We start from the raw sequence: 6,625 nt of genomic DNA, 5'->3' as shown, positions 1-6,625 counted from the left end.
GTATATATACCACATTTTATTTATTCATTCTTCTGATGATGAGAACATGGGTTGATTCCAAATTTTGGCTATTGTGAACAGTTCTGCTATAAACATGGTGATATAGGTATCTCTCTGATAAATTGTGCTCATGTCTTTTGGGTACATACTCAGTAGTGGAATTGCTGGATCATAAGGTAAGTCTATTTCTAGTTTTTTTTTAAATCTCTTTACTGTGTTCCACGGTGGTTGCAATAACGTACATTCCCACCAGCAGTGTGTAAGTGCTCCCCTTCCTCCACATCTTCACCAGCATTTGTTGCTCTGTCTTTTGAATCTTAACCCCTCTGACAGGGGTGAGGTGATCTCTCATTGCAGTTCTATTTGCTTTCCCTTATGGCTGTGATGTTGAACATTTTTTCATATGCTTGTTAGTCATCTGTGGTTCTTCTTTTGAGAACTGTTTGCTCATTTCTTAACTGGATTGGTTGTTTCTTCATTGAGTATTCTAAGATGCTGATATATTTTAGATATTAATCCATTGTTGGTTAAGTAGCTTACAAATATTTTTTCCCAATCTGTTCGATATCTCTTCACTCTACTTATGGTTTCATTTTCTGTTCAGAAGCTTCTGAGTTTGATTTAGTCCCACTTGTTTAGTTTTGTTTTTGTTGCCTGTGCTTTGGGGGTCTTGTCCAGGAAGTCTTCCTCTCCACCAATGTCTTGAAGTGTTTCTTCTACGTTTTCATCCAGCAACTATATAGTCTTAGGTCTTAAATTTAGGTCCTTGATCCATCTTGAGTTGATTTTTGTTTATTGTGAGGGGTATGGATCTAATTTCCTTCAGAAAGATAGGAAAACAGATAGATGATAGATAGATAGATAGATAGATAGATAGATAGATTAGATAGATAGATAGATAGATATAGTTTTGCCAATACCATTGATTGACGAGAGTATCCTTACTCCACTGTATGGTCTGTGCATATTTGTCAAAGGTGAGTTTCTTGTAGAAAGCATATTGTGGGGTCTTGGTTTTTTATATATTTAGCCAGTAAATCTTTTGGCTGGAGAATTTAATTCATTTAGATTCTAGATTAGTATTAACAGATAAGAAGAAACACCTATCATTTTGTCGAGTGGATACTGATTCTACTTGCTCTGTTAGTGAATTTGCTGATGTCACGTGTTTGCATGATGTTCACCTCTAATGCAGGATGCCCTTTGTAATTTCTTATACAGCTGATCTGGTGCCGGTGCATATCTGGAAAATACCTACGGTCTCTTTCACTTTTAAAAGATAACTTCTCTGGATAAAATATTCTTGGTCTGAAGTTTTCTTGTTTTTGTTTAACAACTTGAATATATCATCCCAGTGTCTTCTGGTATCTAGGGTTTCCACTGAGAAGTCTTATGTTAATCGAATCTGTTTTCCTTTACATGTAACTTGACACTTTTCTCTTACTGTCTTAAGTATTCTCTCCTGTCCTTAACTTCTGACAATTAAACTACAATATGCCTTCGAGAAGATTTTTTTTTGTTGTTGTTGAATCTACGTGGGGTTCTTTGAACTTCTTGTATCTGGACATTCATGTCTTTTTCAAGACCTTGGAAATTTTCAGCTATTATTTCATTTAGCAGGTTAGCAATGACTTTTTCCTTTCCTTCTCCTTTGGAATACCCACAATATGAACATTTAATAATTTTATGGTATCCCATATTTCACATAGACTTTCTTCATCATTTTAAATTCTTGTCTATTTATTTTTGTCTGATTGGGTCATTTCAAAATTCTTGTCTTCAGTGTCAGAAATTCTTTCCTCTGTTTGGTCTGCTGTTAAAGCTTTCAATTATATATTTTATTTCAGAGATTGAAGATTTCAACTCCAAAATTTGTATTTTTTTCTTCCTAATGAGTTCTATCTCCTTAGTAATATTTTCATTCATTATTTAATCTATCTGTAATCTCTTGCATCTCATTGAGTTTTCTGGAAATTATTAGTTTGAATTCTATATATGTCACTTTATAGATTTCCTACTAGAGTTCACAATCTAATTCTGGAGCAGTACTGTGTTCTTTGGGTGGCATGATGCTACCTTGCTTCTTCATGTCTCCTCTGTCTCTATGCAGATGTCTGCACATCTGGTGTAATTCCCTTATTCTTTATGGAGTAAGTTTTATTGGAAGGAGTTTACAGTTTAGCTGGAATGAAGGATGTCACCTGCCTTATTGCTTTGACTTTGGTTCTAGGTCAGCCCAGGAGTATAGCCTCTGAGTGATTTTCTTAACTCATTTAATGTCAATTTTGTCAATAAGTTATACAGTGGTCTAATCTGCCACAATTTGTAGGGATAGAAGTGTGGCTTTGAGATGAATATTAGCTTCCTAAGATGGGTATCTTTGTTCTACAGAGAGTCTGATGGTAGACTCCCTGGTGATTGTGATAGCCAGTGCCTTATTCTTGGTGCTGAGGGAGACAAAGGTGGCTGTCCCCTTGGCCCATTGGCAAGCCTGCATGGTGCCAGAGCTTGTGGCACCAATTGCTGTGGCTCCAGTACTGTGTGATGTAGATGGACCCTTTCTTAAGTCCTGCTGGGAGAGACCAACTGGTGCTGTGTCTTATAACACCAATAGCTACAGTCCTGGTTCTTGTGAACTGAATCCTGAGCCAGTCCAACATGATGACTGCAAGGCAAGGAGACTTTGTTCTGGAGGATATGAGTTCAGAGAAGTGGAATGTAGGTATGTTCTTCCCAAGGTCCACTGGGTAGATTCCAGAGGGACTGAGAAATTTAGAACTGCTACAGTTCTTTTGTTGCAGGGTGTAGCAGGGTCTTTACTGAGACCTCACAGGGTGGGAGCAGATTTTTTTTAAAAAAATATTTTATGTATTTATTTAAAAGGCAGAGCTACAGAGAGGCAGAGGCAGAGAATGAGGGAGAGAGAGAGGGAGGGAGGGAGGGGAGAGAGACAGAAAGAGACAGCGAGGGGGAGAGAGAGAGAGAGAGAGAAAGAGAGAGAAGGAGGTCCTCCATCTGCTGGTTCACTCCCCAGATGGCTTCAACAGCTGTGGCTGAGCTGATCTGAAGCCAGGGGCCAGGAGCTTCTTCTGGGTCTCCCACGCGGGTGCAGGGGCCCAAGGACTTGGGCCATCTTTTGCTGCTTTCCAGGTTATAACAGAGAGATAGATTGGAAGTGGAGCACCCAGGACTTGAACTGGCACCCATTTGGGATGCTGGCACTGCAGGCGGTGGCTTAACCCATTACGCCACAGTGCCAGCCCTGGGAGCAGATTTCTTTATAGACTGCTTCTGGAGTTAGCCCCCAGAACCTAAGATGAATCTCCCTGGCTCACATAGAGTACATGATCATAGCTGTGGGATTAGTGCCCAAAGACTCCAGTTGCAGGATGCAGAGGATTTGTCCTTTGCCCTACACATTGCCCCGAATCTGACACTAATTCTGGTAGGAACAGAACAGAGGCACGCTGTGTGACATTCTGCTGCCAAGTTGGCACTCTGTGGGGAGGAAGGAAGCAACGTGGCTTTTCTGCTCCAAACCTAACAATTATTCAGACCCCAGTCAGCTCCCAGGCTGAAGTAAAAGTCAGCGAGGGGCTATGGAATTCCCTCTCAGCTAAAACTGCAAGTGGTGGGCATGGGGCAATTTCTTCCTACCACGAGGTGGCAAGGTGCTGACTCGCAGCAGGCACCTGGCTGTGCCGCCAGGCTCTATGCAGTGGTTTATTTGTGTTCGCTCCTCTTGTCCCACAGAGTTGTCATTTTTTTTTTTTTTTGCTTCTTCTCTGAGAATGTCCATCAGTCAAACCCCTGGACACATGGTCTTCCATTGTTCTTATTGTATCCCAGAGCAGCTGGAGCTCGTGCAGTATACCAACTTTTGAGCCATCTTGGATCTCTGTAGGACAATTTCAGCTGGTATTGTCTTTCTCCTGGAAGATGTCTATTTCTCAGATTAATTAAGGGTGAGGGATGCTTCTATTCATCCCTTTCATGGTATGATGGGGCAGAGGGGGGAAACGTTTCCAAATAAGGTAGAAAGAGTACCCAAAAGCCCTCTTACAAGGAATCCTAACCCTAGATGGTGGTCAAGCAAAAGAGAGAGTGTGACAAATTCATCCCTTATACTTTTTGTAAACTTTTCATGATTGAGGGGAATTTGTGCAAAACCTATTTTTCCCTTGGGTGACAAGAGATGGCTTGGATGGGTCACTGTGTCTATTTATATGAACAGATGAGAACTATTTACTGGTTTCTGAAGAGCTGTATATAGCTCTGTATAGATGATTCTACTGTAGTGGAATGTGGGGAGGGCTCATGGATGGAGTATCAGGAGAGGGCACTTGGGGGGTCAATGATTTTTAAGGACAGTGTGCTGTTGGATACCATGAGCTTTTATTGCGGTTTTTCTACCTGGAACTGACAAGCAGAGGGAAGTGTAATGTAAGACTCTGTGCAACTAGGGGAACCTTGGGCTGTCTTCCATATAACTAAGCAATGCTACTGACTCTGATTCCTGATTTTATATGTTCCCAGATGAAAGATGCCAACTGATCAATGAAAATGGTGAAGAATAATTTTGCAGTCCCCCCTTAGTGTATTATTTATTCCTTGTTTAAGAGGAGTTCAGAGGCTACAAGGTTAGGAGTGAAGAATTTGTCAAGACATATTTTAAATCTCTTACTGAGAATTAGAGAATGTCAGAAGAAACTTAGAATTCACAGAACTCTCCCAGGTTTTAAATTTTGTGGAGAAGGCAAGGGAGACTGGGTCCTACTCTGAGTGATACTTTATCTACCAGCTCCACATGGCTGGTGTAATGGAGATCTGCAGAGTTTGTAAAAAAACCTGCCAGATTTTGAATACTTTGAAGAAATGAAAATGGTACCTTTAATAGTTATGAACTGATCTTCAGTAAAAGTTGTTGGGATATGCTATGTTTAAATTTGAAAAATGTCAAATTAATTTCAACTGTCTCTTTTTACTTTTGAAATGTGGCTACAGGAAAATTTTAAATTATACATTCAGTTTGCATTATATTTATTTATTTACTTTAACTTTTATTTAATAAATATAAATTTCCAAAGTATAGCTTTTGGGTTACAGTGGCTTTTTCCCCCCCATAACTTCCCTCCTACCCACAACCCTCCCATCTCCTGCTCCCTCTCCCATCCCAATCACATCAAGATTCAATTTCAATTATGTTTATATGCAGGAGATCAATTTAGTATATATTAAGTAAAGATTGCAACAGTTTGCACTCACACAGAAACACAAAGTGTAAAGTACTGTTTGATTACTAGTTATACCATTGATTCACACAGTACAACATATGAAGGATAGAGATCCTACATGGGGAGTAAGTACACAGTGACTCCTGTTGTTGATTTAACAATTGACACTCTTATTTATGGCATCAGTAATCACCCTAGGCTCTTGTCATGAGTTGCCAAGGCTATGGAAGCAATTTGAACTTGCCAACTCTGATCTTATTTAGACAAGGTCATAGTCAAAGTGGATGTTCTCTTCTCCCTTCAGAGAAAGGTACCTCCTTCTTTGACGACCCGTTCTTTCCACTGGGATCTCACTCACAGAGATCTTTCATGGAGGTCTTCTTTTTTGCCAGAGTGTCTTGGCTTTCCATGCCTGAAATACTCTCATGGGCTTTTTAGCTGGATCCGATTGCCTTAAGGGCTGATTCTGAGGCCAGAGTGCTGTTTAGGACATCTGCCCTTCTATGGGTCTGCTGTTTCTCCCACTTCCTATGTTGGATCGTTTTCTCCTTTTTAATTCTATCAGTTAGTATTAGCAGACACTAGTCTTGTTTATGTGATCCCTTTGACTCGTAATTCTATCATTATGATCAATTATGAACTGAAACTAATCACTTTGACTAGTGAGATGGCATTGGTACATGCCACCTTGATGGGATTGAATTGGAGTCCCCAGGCATGTATCTAACTCTACTGTTTGGGGCAAGTCTGATTGAGCATGTGCCAAACTGTACTTGATCAGCCCTTGTCCTGACTGTCGAGGAACAACTTACTACTTCATTCCTTTTAGTAGTTTTTTTTTGTTGTTGTTGTTCTACTTAATAATTATTGGTTGAACTCCTTAATTAACACACAATTATTCTTAGGTGTTTAAATTTAACTGAAAAGTGATCCCTGTTAAATATAAGAGTGGGAATAAGAGAGGGAGGAGATGTACAGTTTGGCACATGCTCAGTTGGTTTGCATTATATTGAAGGCAGAACTGGCTCAAAGGAAGCCAGTCAAAGTGGGGGCTAGAAACTTGGTGTCCTGACAGGGCTGACTTTGCCCCTCCCTCTCTCTCTTTACTGGGTACTCTTTTTACATACTGCGTTTGTGACAAATTTTCATTGTTGGTCCATGCAGGGAACCTCCAGATTCTCCATTCGCATGATTTTCCCTGTGATTCCCATTCACATCTGCCTTCAACTCTGTCAGTGGCAGCCAGTGTTTTAAGATGGAGTCATTCTCTCACTAGAAAGTTCCAGAGTCTGCCCTTTATACCTCAGGGACACTTTGGCTATTCTGTAATCTGGAGTTCCTGTAAATTCAGTAAGCTAAAGATAAACCAAAATTTTATCATTAAAATGACC

Source organism: Lepus europaeus, chromosome 4 (assembly GCF_033115175.1).
Source record: "Lepus europaeus isolate LE1 chromosome 4, mLepTim1.pri, whole genome shotgun sequence".
NCBI classification, from domain to species: Eukaryota; Metazoa; Chordata; class Mammalia; order Lagomorpha; family Leporidae; genus Lepus; species Lepus europaeus.
Note: the sequence above shows the minus strand (reverse complement) of the source record.